The sequence below is a fragment of the Myxine glutinosa genome, chromosome 1 (assembly GCF_964187855.1).
Source record: "Myxine glutinosa chromosome 1, kmMyxGlut1.1, whole genome shotgun sequence".
Classification (NCBI taxonomy): Eukaryota; Metazoa; Chordata; class Myxini; order Myxiniformes; family Myxinidae; genus Myxine; species Myxine glutinosa.
Window position 1 is genome coordinate 189,929,019 of NC_136261.1, and position 21,855 is coordinate 189,950,873.

Consider the following 21,855-nt stretch of genomic DNA (forward strand, 5'->3'; position numbering starts at 1 on the left):
GAGTTAGCTTCATCGCGGGAGATTCCAATGATTCTGAACGCTTTGGTTTCAACAGCGTGAAGACGGGCTAGGTGTGAGGCAGGAGCACCAGACCAGAGGGGAGAGCAGTATTCCATAGAGCTGCGGATGAAAGCCTTGTATGTGGTGAGGAGCTCAGGTGTGCCAAGGAAGGACTTCGCACGACGGAGGATGCCCAGTCGGCGACTGGCTTTGGAGGCCAGATTTGAAATGTGGTTTTCCCAGGAAAGATCATGGCAAATAGTGAGACCCAAAAGCTTGAGTGACAGAACTTCTTGGAGAGGATTATTCAGAAAGTGGATGGGAGGGTTTTCCAGTCGGTCTTTTCGGAGAGACATCGTAAGAGTGTGAGATTTGTCAGGATTGAAAGACATGTTCCATTTGTTTACCCAGTCTGTGATTTTGTCTAGGTCTGCAGAGAGTGAGGAGGCTGCAGACTGCCGATCTGAGGGATGAGGAATGGAGCGACAGAGAGTAGAGTCGTCAGCAAAGAGATAGAGAGGATTTTCAAGAGAGTCAGAGAGATCATTGATGAAGACCAGAAAAAGCACAGGGCCCAGAACACTACCTTGGGGAACTCCAGCCTGAACAGGAAGAGGAGATGAGAGAAACCCATTCAGGGCCACACGTTGACTACGACCAGAGAGGAAGTCCGCCAGCCATGCGTGGAGATTTCCATGGATACCAAAGGAGGAGGGTTTGGTGAGCAGAGCAGGGTGCCAGACCGTATCGAAGGCACGTGAAATGTCAAGGGAGACAGCTCTAATTTCCTGTTTGGCGTTGAGGACCTCCATCCATTGTTGAGAAAGCAGAAGCAGCATGTCCAGAGTAGTTACAGCTTCAGATGAAACTTTGGTGGTTTAAGTATGCGCTTCTCCAAATGATTAAGAAATTAATTATATTAGGATCATCATTTATTTATTTTAATTAATAATCATTTATTTATTTTCTTTCTCATCTGGGTAATATCTCAGGCACCTTTTGAGCTAGGAAGCTGATATTCGGACACGACAGTGACCAAGTGATGTGGATATCAAGGATATTTTATGATTAATGAATGAATCAATTTTTTATTGATTGATTAATCAATTAATTATTTAAATTGATTAAATATTTATTTAATTTTGATTAATCAATTATTTAATTAATTTTCAAAAAGTTACAGTTTCAGATGAAACTCTGGTGGTTTAACTATGCTATTCTCCAATTGATTAAGAAATTAATTATATTACGATCATCATTTATTTATTTCAATTATTAATCATTTATTTATTTTCTTTCTCATCTGGGTAATATCTTTTTTTTTTTCTTTTTTTTTTTTTGTCTGAATCTCAGGCACCTTTTGAGCTAGGAGGCTGATATTTGGATACGACAGTGACCAAGTGATGTGGATATCAAGGATATTTTTGCTTAATCAATGAATCAATTTTTTATTGATTGATTAATCAATTAATTATTTAAATTGATTAATTAGTTATTAAATTTTGATTAATCAAGTATTTAATTAATTTTCTAAAAGTTACAGTTTCGTATGAAACTCTGGTGGTTTAAGTATGCTATTCTCCAATTGATTAAGAAATTAATTATATTACGATCATCATTTATTTATTTTAATTAATAATCATTTATTTATTTTCTTTCTCATCTGGGTAATATCTCAGGCACCTTTTGAGCTAGGAAGCTGATATTCGGACACGACAGTGACCAAGTGATGTGGCTATAAAGGATATTTTTGATTAATCGATGAATCAATTTTTTTTTATTGATTAATGATTTAATTATTTAAATTTGATTAATTGATTATTTAATTTTGATTAATCAATTATTTAATTAATTTTCAAAAAGTTGCAGCTTCGGATGAAACACTGGTGGTTTAGGTATGCTATTGTCCAATTGATTAAGAAATTCATTATTTTATGATTATTATTTATTTATTTAATTACGCAATTAATCAATCAATTTATTGTACATCTCTCCCTCCCAATTATGTCTGTGTGCTGCATGGCGGCAGTCTGGGGGCACCGGAGGCTCCCCGGCAATGTCGCGTGTTGGAGGCTATATTATTTATTTGGCATGGGGGCGGTGGACTGCACTTGTTATATTTATTTTTGAATTTATAAGTATCGTGTGTGTATATTTAATAAGGGATGGCAGGATGGCCTACAGGTGTGCACACTCTCCTCCAAGCCGTGTCGCCTGGTTTTCTGGGATCCATGTGCGGATCTCATTGGTAAAAATTTTGTCTGAGGGGTGAAGATTGTAGGAGTATCGAGGAGAGGTGGTTCTGGTGAAGAGCTCGTTACTTCATTGTGCCAGAGTTTGTGATTTGTTCGTAGAATTGAGGGGGTCGTGCACTGCAGGCTGTGAGGCAGCTGGATAAACCAGTCCGGCCAGAACTGGGATAACTTAACGCTTATTCCACACGTCAACAGCAGGGCAACCGCCATTGTGAGCGAACTAGGCCGAACCCTACGGATCCTCGTTCATGTGGTCAAAAACGTCCTGCTGTTCTTTATGGTTGTCCATATTATTCATGGGTTTTCTTTATCCCCGTACCGGTTTGAATTGCGGCCCCCTCTCCCGCTATTTCTCGAGGTCGTTTTGCAGACCCGATATACTGTTTACATTCACTACAAGCTGTCTGCAAGGCAATTGTTTTTTCCAAACAATGTTAGTGGTATTCGTTTCGAAAAAAGATCTGCTTAATCTCCATCTTCTATGCGTCATCGTTTCCAGGAATAGGCAGATTGATCCGCATGTGTTAAGCTAGTCCAGATTATTATCATTTTATAACTGACATTCTCAGAATGACAGATGTAGCTGACAGACAGGTAAGGATGGTGTTGACATGAAAAAAAAATCTCAGTATTTTGAATGACAGTTGTAACTGACATCATTTGATCTAATTTCGACAATGTCCACCAGTTTTGATGAACATCGAGCCAATGTGAGCAGACCCGATCATCTCATGAGAACCACTGCTCCTTCTCACCAAGCTGTAAGTGGGATTGTATCTCTCACATATGTACATTGTACTGTCTAACTCTTTCACCTTTCCTAAAAGTTTATCAAACATTTCGACAAACATTCAAATGTAGCTCATGAAATGTTTTGGCTCAAGATGGGTACAGTGGTGGGAAACCTTTCTTCGGCTATAACAGATATATTGTAAACTTAGTGTGTGCCGGATACTTGCTTTGTTGTTGTTACCTCTGGCTGCTGGTTGCATCATTTTTCTGGAAGTGCGTTTGTGCCGCTGATGCAGTGCCCCAATTACCAGTGAGCTGCTACTCAATTTGCCGACAAAGTTATAGTTGCACCCCGAGTTCAGAGTTTGTAATTTAAAATATGTGGCCATGCATAGAACACAGAGAGACTGACTGTTTCTTCCTTTTATTACAAGAGTACAGAAAATCAGTTATGTTCAGTCATAAAGAAACAAAACACAATAAAAATGTTCTCAAGGAAAAGTTATTATCAAGTCATCATCATCAAGTGTGCATATGACATCATTAAAAACCCACTTTTCTTTAAAACATGTTAAATTCTTGTTCATTTTAAAAAACCGGTACTCTAGCTTTAGTCTTGCATTTACAAGAGCCTTAAGGGTGAGCAGTACATCACATGACGAGTCAGAAGCGTTTCCCATTTTTTTCTTCCTGGATTTATAAATTGCAAACTTGGCCTGGCCAATTAAAAAATTCATTAAAACCACATTTCTAAGGGAAGACGGTCCTAAAACACCATAAATAAAAACATTGTGATTGAAGAGGGAACCAAGCTTCACAAAGCGTTCCTGGAGGAATGTAAAAAGAGGTTGCAATCGTTCACACTCAAGGTATATATGCGGTAGGGTTTCAATGGATGCACAGAAAGGGCATAGATTAGAGTTAGCAGTAGAAAACCGGTTCAGTAAAACATTATAAGGTAAAATCCAGTGTACAAGTTTCCATTGAATATCTCCAACATACTTTGGAGTAGGCAAGAGATAAAAACTTCGCCAATTGGGGCAATTGGGGGGTATTGGGGGTAAAACATCCCGCCATCGAAGCCTCGGGTGCTCAGAAAATGTTTTTGCGTATAAAATTTTAACGTACGCGTTGTACAAAGTTTTCTTTGGAAAGGCGGGAAGGGATAATGCAGTATCATCAGGGCTGTTCAGGCCAGGGGACAGATTAAGTGGCGGGCTGAAGACTAGGAGTTTGGGGAAGTCACCCGCTGTTTCCTCGGGGGAAGGGCCAAGTTCCTCGCAGGTATTACGATACGTTGTGGATATCCCTTGAAGGAACCGAGAGATGATCCTGACAGATTTTATTCCGGTTTTTTGTGCCACAGCGGCAGCACTCAGCCGCCAGCTCCCAGACTCTGTCATGAGGTCTTTGACTCGCAGCAGCTTGGCATCAACAAAACGTTGAACGAGTCCCCTATTATTCAAGCTGTTTTCCAGGAAGGGGTTGTAGCATAGGGGCTCATTCAACAACATTTCCATGTTGTATGTTGCCATTTCACGGGAAAAGGACAGGGCTTGCCAGGCGTTCATCACCCCTTGGTAAAAGGTGGGCAGCAAGGATGAATCGATTTGATGAGGGTTCATCAAGAAAAGTTCTCAGTCGTAACCCAGCTTGCATGTAAGCTGCAATATGCAGTTAGCCAGAGGCCTCCAGAGTAGGGCTTCATCTCCATATACAAGTTGGCGCACGATATGAAGCCGGAAGACCATAATCCGGCTGCGGATATCAATAAGACCTTGGCCACCTTCAGTGAGTGGTAAGTATGCCACAGGGGGTTGGAGCCAGTGTTTCCCACTCCAGAAAAAGTCGACAATGCTCTTTTGCAGTGTAATAAGAAGGCTCCCAGGCGGTTGTAGGCATATCATCTTATGCCATAGCATAGAGGCGACAAGATTGTTAATGACGAGAGTTCTTCCGCGGTACGAAAGTTGAAAAAGAAGTCCTTTCCAGCGGGCCAGTTTTGCCATTACCTTGTCCGGTAATCCCACCCAGTTCTGCTGCTCAAAGGTGTTGTCTCCGAGGAAAATACTGAGGTATTTAATGCCACTTTTCTGCCAGTTCACTCCTCCTGGTAGGACAATTGGCGGGCAATCTCCAGGTCCTATCCAAAGGGCTTCACTCTTCTTCCAGTTTACCTGGCCTGAACAAGCCTGACAATATGTTTTTAGTGCCTGAGCCACCGCAGTGACGTCAGCACTATTTTTTATATAAATACAGACATCATCTGCATAGGCAGAGACTTTTAGTGGTGTGGTAAGAATTGATCCAGTGAAGCCAGAAATGTGCGTACGTAATTGGAGCAGAAGAGGTTCGATGGCAAGAGAGTATAAAAGTCCAGATAGCGGGCAACCTTGCCGTACTCCCCGTTGTACAGCAATGGGGCTACACAATACTTGATTAATTTTAAGAACACTGGATATATTACAATACAAAAGTTTAACGTATGAGATAAAAATAGGTCCAAACCCAAAATTCTCTAAAACTCTAAAAAGGTACATGTGGTCAATACAGTCAAAGGCTTTTCCTTGGTCAATGAAAAACAGTCCAACATTCTTATTAAAATTGTTACAAAACCGAATGGTATCACGGATAAGAAAGATATTATTAAAAATAGTACGTCCAGGAATACAAAAGGATTGATGTTCTCCTATTAGTACATTCATAAAAGGTTTCATTCGATTAGACAAGGCTTTGGCTAAAATTTTATAATCCATACATAAAACAGAAATAGGACGCCAGTTCTCTATAAGTTGAGTGTCCGCTTTCTTAGGAATTAAGGTGGTGACTGCTCTCCGGCAACTCCACGGCAGTTGTCCATCCTCTAAACATTCATTCAATACCCGCAGTAGGTGAGGTCCAATGGCGTCCCCAAAAAACTGGAAAAATTCACTAGTCAGCCCATCCAGTCCAGGGGCTTTATCAGGTTCCAAGGCCTTCAAGGCAGCGGTAAGCTCAGGTAACCTAAGAGGATCCTCCAACTGCTGCTTCTGATCCTCCGCCAATGTTGGAAGGTTAGAAACAAGTTCCGATATTGCATCCTGGTTAATGTCATGCCGCATAAACCGTTGTTTAAAATGTTTCCGGGCACATTCCCTGATTCTGCCATCTTCATAAAGGAGTTCCCCATCATGGAGCAAGCGTGTAATCATTGACGAAGAGGCCCCCCTTTTAAGGCTGAAGAAGAATTTGGTTGGAGCATCAAGGTCGTGTATGTACCTCATCTTCAGGCGCAATAAAGCATTTTGTGCTCGCCTTTCAGATATGGAATTCAGTAAGGCCGTTTTTCCATGGATTTGTTGCCTCATTCCCTGGTAGCTCACACTTGCAGTTCCCTGAAGCTGTTCCTGTAATTCCAGGATTTCATCTTCAAGTAAGGTTGTGGTTTTTCTTTCCTCTTGAACACCATACGCACGATATTGTTGGCAGAACAGTCTGATGTGCATTTTGGCATTATCCCACCATTGTCTGAGGTTTGAGAAATTCCCTTGGGAGGCAACCAGAATATTCCAAATTTCCGGAAAAATGTCCTTAAAGGTACTATCATCAAGTAAGTTGTTATTAAATTTCCAAAAAGCACTCTTGTGTTTCGGGCAGGGGGCAGAAATTTTGAGAAATGTTGCGCTGTGGTCCGAGAATCCTGATGGGCAAATTTTGGATGACAGAACGAGGCGTTCAAGTGGAGGATTAATATAAAACTTGTCCAAGCGAGCAAGTACAATATTACCCTGAATGCATCGACACCATGTGTATTGCCTGATTGATGGGTGCTGTACCCGCCATATATCTGTCAAATTCATTTGTTTTAAAAATTTGGTGAGAGGGATTGTGGAGGCAGGATGGGGCTCTGCACTGTTCCTGTCTAGTTGGGGTTGGAGGGTGCAGTTAAAATCTCCACCAATACAAACATGATTGTCTTGGTTTTTTTAGGGCGTTTTGGCTGTCGAGGGATGTTAGGTGTGTCCCAAGGTCATTAAAAAAAACTCGCCGAGCTACAGGCGTACTTGGGGCATAGATATTAAAAATAGTATAGAATTTTCCACAGTAGTGGAATTCTAGGGATGCTAGGGATCCCTTGTGTATTTCGTCGAATTTAAGCGATGAAGGCGAAAAGGAGGGGCTAAGAATTATTGCGACACCGCCTTTGCGGGAGTCACCGTTACTAAAAAAGGACAGGCCGGGGAAGAGCCTACACCACTCTGCGACACAGCAGTCGTTGGCATGGGTCTCTTGTAAGAGGGCAATGTCAACTTTCTTCTGTAATAGAAAATCCCTTACTTGAACTTTACGGACAGAGCTACATCCTCCGTTAATATTCAGGCTACAAATGGAAAAACTCATTACAGCTACAAGGAGGAGTGACCACCACTCAATTTTTTGATAGCAGTTCATTCTTAGCTTTTTGCAACCACTTCTTTAAACGGTGACGTTGGGAGGAATTGAAATTAAAAACGTGGGGCCGTTTTACCATCAATCTAGCGGAATGTATAAAATCAGGTAGCTCCGGAAAAAAGGTTTCTATAACAACATTCCTTTTTCGGAATGTGTCCTTAAGAAACCTTTTTATCTCGGAGGGAGGGATTGGAGGGATTTCTTCTTCCTTAAGGCTACCACATTCACTAACAGAGTCATCTATATCAGATGGCTCAGATGGTGTGTCACACTGGTTTTCATCATTTATCTCCTCACCGTCATCACATCCCTCCACGTTATCGGATGGGGCATAGTCCATAGAGGGAGGGGACGGGGAGGGAGAGAAATGAGCCATCTTCAGGGGAGGGGGGGGAGGGGGAGGGTACTAATTTTTGCGGTTCAACCATATCAGTTTCTAGGTCAGTAGACAAGGGCGAGGATTCATCCACATCTATGTCCTCCAATACCGAGAAACGATTTTCTGTGACGAGGGACAAATCTAGGCCAGAGAGGAGGGGCTGTCGGTTTTCAGTTGTAGGTTTTTTAAAGAGATGACCGTTTTCATCTGTTGTTTGCAGATGTCTTTTTCCTTTTGGGCAGACTAGCTGAAACTCGTCCTGGTTAGTGGGAAGAGATTGCAAGGGTTTGGGGGGAGGGGGGGGGGAGGGAGGACGTGATCATCGGGAGGGGATTCCCATCGGCTACCACGGCGAGAGAGGTAGGATCAGTTATAGCAGGCAACAAGCTGTGATTGGACGATGTCGCCTGGGGGGTGAGGTCTATCGTTAACAGGAGATGGCTGCAATTAGATCCTTCAGTAGAGGGGGGGGCCCTGTTTCAAGGGGAGGGGAAGGGGGTACGGCGGGGGGGTTTGGATTGGTGGTAAGAGGGCTTGGGTCGGTGGTGGACAGATTGGGATCAGTGGTGGTAAGGCTTGGGTCGATGGTGGGAAGGTTCGGGTCGGTGGTGGGAGGGCTTGGTTCGGCGGCGGGAAGGCTTGGTTCGGTGGTGGGAAGGTTTGGTTCGGTGGTGGGAAGGCTTGGGTCGGTGGTGGGAAGGCTTGGGTCGTTGGTGGAAGGGTTTGGATCGGTGGTGGGAAGGTGGGGGGGTTGCTTATTCCCGGTTCGGAGGGGAGGTTGCACTTGTGGAGAATTCTCTTTTCGGGGGCAGTCATGCTTAACATGCCCAAATTGTCCGCAGCCAAAACATTTTAGAACGTTGGTGGACACGTACACTGTATATTCGTTCTGTTGATGTTTTAATTTTATTATAAGGTTTAAATCCTTCTGGGAATTTTTTAAAATCATAAACACTTGCCGCCGGAATGAAACCACGTGCCTTAAATCGTTGTTTCGTGACCCGAAGGGAATCATGGAGATACGAGACACGATGGTACCGTATCGGGACAATTCTTTAATTAGTACATCGTCGGATACAAATGGGGGGCAATTTGATATCACGACTTTTATCGCTGGGCTATCTAGTGGGGAAATCATAACAAATAAATCTGGATCGATTGTCAAACCCTGTTCGACAATTTGTGGGACACAATCCACGTCGGACAAAAAAATAACGATCCGCTTGTTCATCCGCGAAGCGGCAACAACCTTGTCGATCCCGACAACACGACCGGTTGCGAGGACAACGTCCTCGACACTAACCTCACGTTCCGGAGGTACACAAAAGAACCCGTGCTTACGGGTCAGGCTCTGAAAGGCCGTAAATCGAGTTAGTGCAGCTGCCATGCTGGAACAGCTGCACTTACATCCCCTCCCCAACTCGGGGAGGGTGAATATATAATACAATCTTCCCTACCCGAACTCCGGGAATGGGAAGCAATCAGACCTCTCCGATTTCCCTAACTTCGGAAAAGGGAGGCAACAAAACAAACTGAAGGAAAGATAAACGAAAGGAAAAAAAGGAAATAGAGGTTTAAGATGAAGGAGCAAACACCGATCGGGCGACGCCCAAAAACGGCGAACCCTTACCAGCGATCACCCTGTGCTCTCCGGCTCTCTCTCCCGTCTCAACGTATATGGGAATCACCAGGAAGACTCCACGAACAGGCACAAGGACACAGAGGGGGGAAAACGGGGGGGGGGGGGGGGAATGGAGCAACAACACAGAGCACTCACAGGCCTCCACAAGCAGACGCCATGACAGTACAACCAGCATACAAACGGCCAGCAGGTGGAGAGAGAGAGAGAGAGAGAGACAGACAGACAGACAGACAGACAGACAGACAGACAGACTTTGACTTTGACTTTGACTTTGACTTTTATTCCCCTTTATTACAAGGAAAACAAGTTTTACATGGTGAAGGATGTTTGTACAGGCATCAAAAGAAATAACCAGGAAAGGAAGGGGTAACAAAGAAGCAATATTTTAGATTTATAAATTGATTGTTAGAACACCACCAGCCATACCACATAAGGATTGTTTCGCACACCACCGTTTTTTAAATAAAGCAGGATCTTGAGTTTCAAACTCAAAAAGAACACGCGATGTAACCAATGCTTTAAAAACAGTTAAAACGTCATCAGCTAAAACGTCAGTGTTCTGCAGTTTTCGTTTCCTCGATAAATAAATGGCAAGTTTTGCCTCAGAGCACAGAAAGTTTGCTAAAAGACATTCATTTTTACATTGATACAAGACATTAAAACCAAATATGAAAACACAATGTGTAAAAGTCAAACCGAGCCCCCGGATCACACGTGACAGGATTTTAAAAAACGAGGCCAACCTTGAACATTCAATGAAAATGTGAAAAATGGTCTCTGGGGTGTCGCAAAAGGGGCACAATTCCGAGTTTTCAGGACATATACGGTGGGACAGGATGTTGCAAGGCAGGATGTTGTGCGCTAACCGCCATTGTAGATCACCCGAGCGCTTGACAGTAGGTTCTTTGTACATCACCTGCCAGTTTATTGTTGTGAAACGGTTAGCTTGAAGCAGCGCTCGCCAATGAGCTTGTGGCTCTGCAGGTTTGCCAGGAAAAAGAGTGAGAACACATAGATTGTACACTGAGGATTTCTCCATCTGGTTAAAGAGCCTAAAACTTTGAAATAAAATTAAAAGATTTGGGAAAGGACATTGGGATCGATGGAGGGCATCTTCTATGTCTGGGTCCCATTTTAACCCGGTTTGCTTAAAGGTCCGTAAAATCACAGAGAAAATTCTGCCAATAACTCTGATGGACCTCACACTGGTGGCCACGGCAATGTCAGCAGCTGGCTTCCATCTATGTACAAAGGGGTTCCTGAGGTGTTTTACTCTGGTAACGCCGACATCAATAAACTTTTGCATAAAAGATCTGTCACTACAGACCCCATCAAAAAAAGAATTTAAAAATATTGGTTCATTTAAAAACATCTGAAGGGAGTAAGCACTGGTGTCACGGCGAAAGGAAACAGCCTGCCACGCTTCCAGCATGCTTCGGTAAAACAACGGGACCGATGTCATATCCACGTGCTTCGCGTCAAGAAGAAAAAGCTCGTCACCATAGCCAAGTTTCCCAGCTTGCTTAAGCAAACAATGGGCAAAGGCTTTCCATGGGACGTCAGAGTATAGAAGCCTTCGTACTGAAAGGAGGCGAAAAGCCATCACTTTGCTCGTCACATCTATTAGCCCCTGTCCACCTTCTGCAGTCGGCAGGCTTAGTATTCCTGGCCGGAGCCAGTGCTTTCCCCCCCAGAAAAAATCTACAAAAGAGCTTTGAAGTTTTTTAAGGATAAAACCTGGGGCCTGCAGTGCTTTGAAAACATGCCAGAGCATTGATGCCGCGAGATTATTAATGACCAGAGTACGACCCCGGAAGGAAAGCTGCCTCAATAGTCCCCTCCATTTTATCAACCGCTGCTCAGTTTTGGTAATCAGCGACTCCCAGTTTTTTGAAATAAAATCTTGAGTTCCAAGAAAGACACCGAGGTAGTGTATTCCTTCATTGGTCCATACAAGCTGCCCTGGTAGGGTTGGAGGGGGAGTTTCATTCTGTGGACCTAAGTAAAAAGCTTTGCTCTTTTCCAAATTAACTTTAGTCGAGCTTGCCAGGCTAAATTCCTCGACAGACTCAACCAGAGCGCGAACATCGTCATCGGAGTACACAATTGCGCAGAGGTCATCCGCATAAGCAATGGTCTTTACGGGATTTTCTAACGGCAGAGGATAAAACCCTTGTAGCCGTGCGCGTAAACGATGTAGTAAAGGTTCAATTGATAGGGAGTATAGAAGGCCAGACAGGGGGCACCCTTGACGAATACCCCTGGTAACAGGGAAAGGCTGACTTAAGATGTTATTTACTTTGAGCAAGCTAAAAATATTGTTATACAATATTTTGATATAACAAATAAAATTTTCCTTAAAACCAAACCCCCGTAAAACAGCAAAGAGATAAGAGTGATCAATCGTGTCGAAAGCTTTTTCTTGGTCTAAAAACACCAGACCAACATTTCTATGTTCAGCAATACAAATATCAATCATGTCACGTACAATAAAAATACTATCGTGTATTGTCCTTTTAGGAATGCAATAGGATTGATCGGGGTGTACAATCTCCCCAATCAGAGGTTTGAGGCGGTTGGCAAGAACTTTTGAAAAAATCTTGTAGTCCGTGCAGAGGAGCGAAATGGGACGCCAATTTTTAAGTTGCTGGAGGTCTCCTTTCTTAGGTATGAGAGCAAGTATAGCCCTGCGACAGCTGATTGGTAACAAGCCTGATCGTAGGCTATCAACTAAGAGGTCAAGCAACTCAGGTCCCAACAAATCCCAGAAGGTTTTGTAGAACTCTGCAGGGATTCCATCAAGTCCAGAAGCTTTACCTGTGGGCAAGGTTTGCAAAGCAGTAAAAAGTTCGTCAAGAGTCACTTCCTTGTCAAGTTGTTGACATGCAGGTTCGGACAAGGTGGGCAAAGAAGTGGTTAAGGAACGAATCATGTCTTCTTTAGTGTTTCTGGCACAATACAAGTCAGAGAAGTATTGTTTTGTCAAGCTTCTAATGTCTTTTGGATCGTGTGTTGTTCGGCCTCCTGGTGCCTGCAGCGAAGTTATTTGCTGGTTTCTCTTTTTTCGTGCTTCCAAAGCAAAGAAAAACTTGGAAGGAGTATCAATAGAGCTGTAGTTCTCCATTCGTAGCCTTATTAGAGCCCCTCTGGCTTGTTTTGCACAGAGTTGAGCAAGGAGTGCTTTCTTCGTTGCTATTAGAGAACTAGTCCTTTCGGCACTGGGAGCTGGAAGGCTTGACTGGAGAGACAATATTTCTTTGGCAATTTGAGATTGCAGCGCAGATTCATTCCTTGTACAAAAGGAGCTATATTGCTGGCAAAAGGTCCTAATATGGGCTTTCGCATTGTCCCACCATTGTGTGAGGCAGGAGTAGGAAGGCTTCCGTAGTAGTAAAGCTTCCCAAAAGGCTCGGAAGGCGACAGGAAAAGCGTCATCTTGCAGAAAACTCACATTGAAGGTCCAATGGGCAGTGCCACGATTTCGAGCCGGGGAGAGTATATGAAGAACAACCATGTGATGGTCCGAAAAACCACTTGGGGTGGCGTCAACATGGTCTATGACATTTAGAGAGTCATTATTGATGTAAAATCTGTCTAGCCTTGCAAGAGATAACCGGCCATTTGCACATCGGCACCACGTGTATTGCCGTGCAGATGGGTTCTGGAGTCTCCATACATCCATAAGGGAGAATTTGGACAATGCTCTCTTTAAGGGTGTTGTACTTGATGGGTGGGGCTCTTCTCCATTACGATCAAGGGTGGGATACAGTGTGCAATTAAAGTCCCCACACAGCCAAACGAGACCATCAAAATCAAGGTGTGTGAGGGACATTTCTAACTGTGTGAAAAAAACTAATCTTTCTGTGCTCGTGCTGGGTGAATATACATTTATTAAAGTGTGTTTGTAACCATTATAAAAGAAATTAACTGAAACTAAATGCCCTTTAGTAATCTCCTTAAAAGTGACATTTTCAGGACAGAAAGAAGGATTTAAATAAATAGCCACTCCAGCACTAGGACAGGTCAAGCTACTAAAGAACCACTGTCCTTTCATGATGCGAGTCCATTCGCTCATGCACAAAGAGCTACATCTTGTCTCTTGCAAAAGAGCAACATCGAAATGTTTTTGCTCGACAAGCAACTTTACCTGAGCTTTACGCAGGGGTGAACGTCCCCCATTTATATTTAAAGTTACAACAGAGAAGGTCATGGTGTAGGTAGGGAAGATTTATCATGTACAGGGAAGTTGGGGTGTGCTTGTAGCTCTTTCCGAGCTTTCAATACACACTTTCTAAGGCGAAAAACTTGTGACTCAGTCACACCAAGTTGTTCAGCCTTAAGGAGGAGACGTCTTGAGGAGTTTATAAAACCAGACAGGTTCGGGAAGAAGGTTATAATTTTAACCTTTTTCTTTCGAAAGGTGTCCTGAAGAAACTTTAGAATTTCCGTGGGTGATAAATCATCATCACCCTCCAGTTCCTTGGCTATTGCTGGGTCATTCAAGACCTCGCTACTAGCACTAGAGGCAAGCGACGAGGCCCCATCTGAGTCGTAATCCGAAAGGTCTTCATTTTTTCCCCCACACACCGAAACCGATGCTCTCATAACGGGAATATCGTCTTCTACTAAAGGTGCAGCTGTTTCCACAGCGGGAGTTTTAAAAACCGTAACAGGGATTAACGTTTTTATATCAGAGGCTTTGCACTCTCCTTCTGGAGCTGCTACTTCTTCTGCCTCCATTACCTCAGACACTTCATCGTCAGCAGGGCGCGGGACGAGAGCAGGTTTGTGGTTCTTGACTTTAGTTTCAGTAACCGGGGTGGTTACCACAACATCTTGGGGGCATTGCGCTTGGTCCTTGTTCATGAGAGGAATGAACGGAAACGTCTTCTTCCATTTCAGCAAACACACTGAACCTATTCTGCAGCAGAAGACCAGCTGCAGGAGCTTCTGTTTCTAAAAAAGAAACATTACGTTCATTCGACGGCGCTATCTTTTTCGAAACGCTCGCCTGTATGTCCTCATTACCGCTTCCTCTTTTATAACTCCTCCTGGAAGACACGGTAGTAAAACCCGCGTCATCAGCCGGTGAATTATCGATTTCCGCGCTCGAATGTGAAGGCTGATCTGCCGTCCCAGACACGTCATTATCATTGCGAAGATCGACATTTGGTTCTGTCCGTCTAGATGTGCCACTAGGATCGGCATTTGTTCCTGACTGTCTAGATGTGCCACCGGATATACACTTCGGACAAGCACCTTTTAAATGTCCGAAGGCACCACACGTGAAACACGTCATTGTCTCTGTTGCGATGTACATTCGATAATTTCGATTTTCAACGACCAACGTAGCTGAGGCATTGAGCGATTGAGCATTGTTTTTTAACACCATGTAGCAGTGCCGCCGGAAGGACATGATATGGCGGACTGTAGAATCCGAACGCAAACGGAAGGGACTCATGGAGATTTTTGACACCACGGTGCCAAACTGTGTTAAAACGGACAAAATCTGTTCGTTTTTAACAAAAGGCGGTAAATTAGATAAAGTGATTTTCACCGCCGGTGAGTCCAACATACTAACGTTAAAGAAAATATCTGGCGGTAAGGACAAACCAGTTTCAACCGCCTGAGCGACATAGCGCTCCTCGGAAAGAAAAACAACAACTCGTTGGTTCATCTTTGAAGCTGCTAACACATTTTCAAAACCAACGAGTTCACCCAAGCCCATCACGACGTCATCGACCCGAACCCCGTCGGGTGGACTAACTATTACCCCATTTTTACGAGTAAGTGACTCGTAAATGCTGTTCTGCAAACGACTGTTTGCCATAGCTGAAAACAAGGGGAAAAAAAGACCTGTCGCGAGCGGAATTCGCTGGCGAAGGTAAAAAGGAAATAATAATAATAATAATAAATCAAAAATTCGAAAATGAAAAACCGACAGAAAATGTCGCTATTTCAAAGCACGGCAAGCAGAACGCAGGCCCCAGCAACACAAGGTTGTTTAGGCCAAGCACACAGAACTTACCGTGCGCGCTCCCTCTCTCTCTCTCTGTCGTCTCAAATACAGAAGGGAAACACTGGGACACAAACACGAACACAAACACAAGCGAGGACACAAAGGAGCAGAGAAATGGGAGCAGGAAAAACCACCAGAGAACGGAGCACTCACAACACACAGTAGGCAGCCGCCATCTTGCCACGCCCAACAACACTGACAGCCAGCAGGGGGCGAGAGAGAGAGAGAGAGAGAGAGAGAGAGAGAGAGAGAGAGAGAGAGAGAGAGAGAGAGAGAGAGAGAGAGAACGAACGAACGAACGAGAACGAGCGAGAGAAAACGAGAGAACGAGAGAACGAACACAACAGCACCTATGCTTTCTTTGGCTTCTGAAATAATTTCGGGTTGATAAAACCATTATGAGGTTTTTCTGTGCTTCAATAATTGAGTGTTACATTGTACGGTGACTGTGTTTGCTTTAGTGGTGTTAAAAAGGTGATTTGGTAAAACTGCAGAGAATAGCAAAACAGGCTGGAAAGATCCTTGGAGAAAAGATAGACATAATTGTCATCTCTCATGAATGAGATTTAAAGAAGTTTAAATCCATTATGCAAAATCATATCCACCACTACATTCGTTTTATAAACAGATGAGGTCTGGTAGGAGGTTAAGAGGTTTGACATGCAGAACCAGTAGATTTCTGAAATCATCTGTACCGTTTCCTGTTTGAATTTTTTGTGGGAGTCGATGGTGTTAACGGGGTTAGTGGGGCCGTTCGTTCCCCTTTTCCCCACCTGTTGAACCAACTTCCACATTATCTTCAATCTCATTATATCCTCCAGGTCTTTAAAGACAGCTGTTCACCACCATCTCAGATCATCCCCCATCCCAAACCATGATAGTTTATACCCCCATCAACCCCTGCCCATTCCCAAACCAACCTTCCAAATTTCCAGTTGTCCCCTCCTTAGAGTTTGCTTCTGGATCCATCTTGTCCACCCCATGCATCCTCTCCTGCCCCCCGTTCCTCCCACACCAATTGCTTATCCAAGTCTTCCTCTAGTTTGTCCTTCAACCCTGCTGTTTATGGACGCCCCTCTCTTTACTGTTCCTCGTATTCTGTCGCATCGTCCTGATCCGTTCAGTGTTCTATATGAAGCTCTTCCACGAGCCTCGACTTTGTACACAAAAAGAAAACTCACTCAAAGATCCTGAAAGTAGAATGATTTTGTGAGATTATAATACGAGTTTCCTCACAAGAACTTTGATGCAGGAGGATCGCCATTAGACCCACTACAGCTTGCACTCTTACGAGGAACCTAAGGTTGATTTTTTTTCCCATAGTTTATCCTTTTAAAGCATCAAGCAAGAGGAAGCAGCACGTACCATTTTTAAAGTCTTTGGCAGGATTCGGCCGGGGTTTGAACCAACGACCTCCGAGACTCAAGAGCAGAGGCTCCAACCATTACACCATCTGATGTAACGACAGTCAATACATGAAGAAAAGTGAGAAATCTACATGTGATGTAATTCCTAGAAATCGGTGACTGCATGCTTCAAGCAAAAATTCTTTGCTAATCTCTCAGATGGCATCATTGGGCATTCTTCCGAGGTTTACTTCATGCTGATGTTGTACGTACGTACTATAAACTGGCTTCATCCCATATCTTTAGCCATTCTTTCATCAAAACGATTTGCTTTTTTGTCTACAAAGTCGAGGCTCGTGTAAGAGCTAACACATAAAACACATAAAAACATAAACACATATAAAACATATAATAAAGGGAGCGGGAGACCAGAGGGGGAGAGAGGGAAGCACAACAACAGTAGGGAACAGGGACATCGGGAGATCTGTGGATGGGAGAGGTATGGTGTGGGGTACACGGGATAAACAAGATGGACACTACAAGGACTTTCAGGAAAGAAAACGGAATTTGAAAAAGGTGGATTTGGGGTGTATTAACGGTGGTAGAAAAGATCAAGGTTTTGGGTTGCGGAAGATAAGAGATGGTGGTGAACACTGAACTGCTGTTTTGAAGACCTGGAGTGGGGGGGAGGGGGGGGGGGGGGGGAGAGGGATTGAAGAGATTGAGGGAGTTTGTTCCAGAGGCGGGAGAAAAGAGGCATGAAAGAGTGAAGGTGAGCAGAGAGTCTTGATTTTGGTAGTTTCACCAGAATAGGGTAGCTGACATCTTGTGCAGAAATATTTGGGGGACAGAGCACAGACAGAGCAGGGAGAGCTAGGCCGGAGAGGAGTTGGTGAGAGACAGAAAGACCACCAACCTGCCTGCGGTAAGAAAGTGAAAGGCCCTCGGAATGAGCTTCATCGTGGGAGATTTCATGGAGATTGTTCTTTCTTTGTCAGACATGTTGTAATTATAGTCAGTAATGCATATTTGGAAGTTTTTTATGCATGAGGAGCCATCATACAACAATCTCACAAAACCCAGAGCAAAACTGAACAAGATAACCGAAACATCTGGACAACACATTCTCAGGTTGTCAGTTGTGAATGCGAGTCTGGATGATCATTTAACGGGTAATGGATGAAAAGATCCTGGATTAACTTTGGGGTTGATACATTCTGCCACCTGGATTAACCATTTGGAGGATATAAATTTCACATCAAAGATAGATATCAACGAAATTTTTCAATGATGATACTCAATTGGAATATTTATTCAACAATATTCCCAGTAATGTTTTGTAGTTGAAATGATAAGTGAAGAATAAAAGTTACACTGCATTGTCAAAATAGTAATAAGACCAGTTATTTTGCAAGGAGCAGAGGCCTTGCTTTGAGAAAGGAATAGGAGAGATTGTTGCCGAGGATGGACATGCGAATGCTGGGAGGGTTGAATGATGAGGATCTCTTTGAAGGAAAGGAAGAGGGATGAGGATTTCAGGAGGTGGGCAGGAGTAAAGGATACTGTAGTGAAAGGCATGGGAGGCACGCTGCGTTGTTTTGGGGATGTGCTCAGAAGAGAAGAGACAGAAGTAGTCAGGCAGTTCTTTGATGTGGATGCAGTTGGCAAGAGAAGGGGCAGATTAAAATTGCGGCAGAAGGGTGTGATGGAGAGGGACATGAAAGAAGTTTGGTTGCAGAGAAAGAGAGACTGCTTGGTATAGGGTGGTGTTGAGAGGAAAAACTCCTATGGCTGATCCCACAAAAGTTGGGATAAATTTGGGCAACTAAAGTAGTAGTAGTAGTAGTAGTAGTAGTAGTAGTAGTTATTGTAGTAGGAGCAGTGTTATTGAAGGTTATTTCAGAAGCTTCCAAATTCTGACTTATCGGATGTCCTGTTATGGTGTTTTTATTTGAGCAGATAACTTCTCTGATACTGGATCCCAGGTTTTATTCCTGCGCTCTGCATTGGTTTGTCCGTCTCCCGACCTCCTTGTAATTCATGCAAAAATACAATGTCCCAGTAGTCCTGCATGCAATGTAAGTACCAGCTCCTCTGTGAGCCTGAGACTACTGTAAAGCACCTATAATTCCTTAGTAAGATAATGCGCATTGCAACTAGTGGAATTTCTACATTGCCTGCACTTAAACAAACTTGCTATTGTTGATTGTTTTGTTTTAACTCAGATATTTTCATTCAAACAAAGAGCGATCATCACTCAAACGAAGAACTCGAGCTGATAATTCAGATTTGTTTTTATAAACAATCCTTTAATGAGTCAATTACATTGAACTATGGTGGGAAGGTGGGAAGGTGGGAAATGGTGGAATTTTGATACCTCCCCCACCTTCCTCCCAAATATGTGTTCCATGCATATCCTTTCTCTTCCCTCAATCCTTTCCTCACACAAAAATGTACAAGGAACTTGGATGCAGGGGGAGACCCATCAAGCTGCCACCACATCTACACAATACCATTTCAAGATTATAGTTTATTAACTTGAATTCACTTGGGAAGGGTGTGAGGGGTGGAGGAGTGGAGATGATAACAGTGGGACAAGCACAGCCATCACCAGGGTGTTTTATGACAAACAAGAACGACACTCTTCGATGTCAGGACATCGACCGATATGCCTCCGCCCACATTATTACATCATTATAATACTTGTACCATGTTTGATTTTAATCCATTCAGCTGTTCTCTTGTTATCACATTTTTACCTGACATTACCTCTGACCTTTGACCTCTTGACCACGAAATTTAATCAGTTAATGCTTACCTCATTATCCATATCTGTACCAAGTTTGATTAAAATCCATTCAGCTGTTCACAAGGTATCACATTTTTACCTGATATGACCTTTGGCCTTTGGCCTCCAGACCCCAAAATCTAATCAGTTAATCTTTACATCGTGATACATATCTGTACCAAGTTTGAATTGGGTCCCTTTAGCCATTCTCAAGATATAGACCTATTACAGACTTTGACCTCTTGACCCCAAAGTCGAATCAGTTAATCTTTACATCATTATACATACCTGTACCAAGTTTGAATTAGATCACTTCAGCCGTTCTCAAGTTATAGATATATTACAGACTTTGACTTTTGACCTTTGACCTCTTGACCCCAAAGTCGAATCAGTTAATCTTTACATCATTATCCATACCTTTACCAAGTTTCAATTAGATCACTTCAGCCGTTCTCAAGTTGTAGACCTATTCCAGACATTGACCTTTGACCTCTTGACCCAAAAGTCTGAACAGTTCATCGTTACATCATTCTACATAACTGTTCCAAATTTGGTCAGAATCCCCTCACTGGTTCACAAGTTATTGCGGTAACAGGATTTTTACCGAACATGACCTCTGATGTTTGGCCTTTGACCTCGTGACCCCAAAATCTAATCAATTCATCTTTCCCTCATCATATATGCCTGCACCAAGTTTGACTAGGATCCCTTCAGCCGTTCTCAAGTTATCGTGGTAACAAAAACCTATCACGGAAAGACGGACGGACGGACAACCTGAAAACATATTGCCTCTGGTGACTTCGTTGACAGAGACATAAAAATATAACAAGAGGTGTACAATGACAAAAAAAGATACAAATATATTGTTATTGCAGTATTTAAAATTCGAAAATTGTTTTTCACTTTTATTTATTTTGTTTTGGGGGTTTGGTGAACACGGTTGTAAGGTGAGGAATAAACAAACACAGGCAGCACATTCACCTTTTGATGAAACACTCTCACAGACATCATGGAATCATAATCATGATAGGTATAAAATCACCAATCCATACCTCAGCTCCCCAACACTCCTCCCAATGTCCATGTGCACATTTATCCCCAATGCTTCTACGTATCTATCTACTGTAATTCAAGTTTAAACCTCTTTACTGTTTCTGCTGCCACTGCCTTCCCAAGGAGACCATTCCATGCATTTTTACCCTCGCCAGAGGCGAGGGTATTGCATTTGAGTCCGTTTGTCTGTTTGTTACTTGGCCTTTAAAAATATATATTTTTTGCAAGTATGTTGATCCGGTTTGTGTGTGTGTGTGTGTGTGTGTGTGTGTGTGTGTGTGTGTGTGTGTGTGTGTGTGTGTGTGTGTGTGTGTGTGTGTGTGTGTGTGTGTGTGTGTGTGTGTGTGTGTGTGTGTTTGTTTGTCTGTCCGTTCACTTATACTTGCCTACAGGACACAATTTTAAACCCATCTTCACGAAACTTTACCAGATGAAAGAGTTCGTGGTCCGACAAAATCCTATATATTTTGGGGTCAAAAGGTCAACATAGGCCAAAGGTCAACCACTTTTTTCAAATTTCTAAAATCCTCAATTTTCATCCGATTGACTTGAAATTTGAAGAGGATTTACAAATCGGCTAACTGAATTCAACCACCAACTATTTTTGAGAATATCTTCGGCCAAAAGGTCAACATAGGCCAAAGGTCAACCACTTTTTTCAAATTTCTAAAATCCTCAATTTTCATCCGATTGACTTGAATTGTGAATAGGATATACATATCGGCACACTGAACTCAACCACCAACTATTTTTGAGATCAGCATAGGCCAAAAGGTCAACATAGGCCAAAGGTCAACAACCATTTCAAATTTCTAAAGTCCTCAATTTTCTTCCAATTGACTTGAATTGTGAATAGGATATACATATCGGCTAACTGAACTCAACCACCAACTATTTATGAGATTAGCTTAGGCCAAAAAGGTCAACATAGGCCAAAGGCCAACCAATTTTTTCAAATTTTTAAAATCCTCAATTTTCATCCGATTGACTTTAAATTTGAAAAGCATTTTCATATAACCTTACTGAGAGCATCCACAACAATTTTTGAGGTCAACATAGGCCAAAAGGTCAACATAGGCCGAATTTCTAAAATTGTCAATTTTCATCCGATTAACATAAACTTTGAAGACGGTTTGCACATCAGGTCACTGAATTCAACCACTAATTATTTTTGAGGTCAAAAGGATGCTCCACTGAGTGCCATGCTACT

General features: G+C 42.9%; 1 long non-coding RNA gene across 1 annotated transcript in view; it reads left to right on the forward strand.

The window, feature by feature from the left end:
- Window positions 1–2,949: 2,949 nt before the first annotated feature.
- Window positions 2,950–21,855, forward strand: part of LOC144889768 (uncharacterized) — a 37,765-nt gene continuing 18,859 nt past the window's right edge. The window contains exon 1 of the long non-coding RNA XR_013622057.1: window positions 2,950–3,016. This is a non-coding gene — a long non-coding RNA (uncharacterized LOC144889768). The remainder of the gene's footprint in view (window positions 3,017–21,855) is intronic.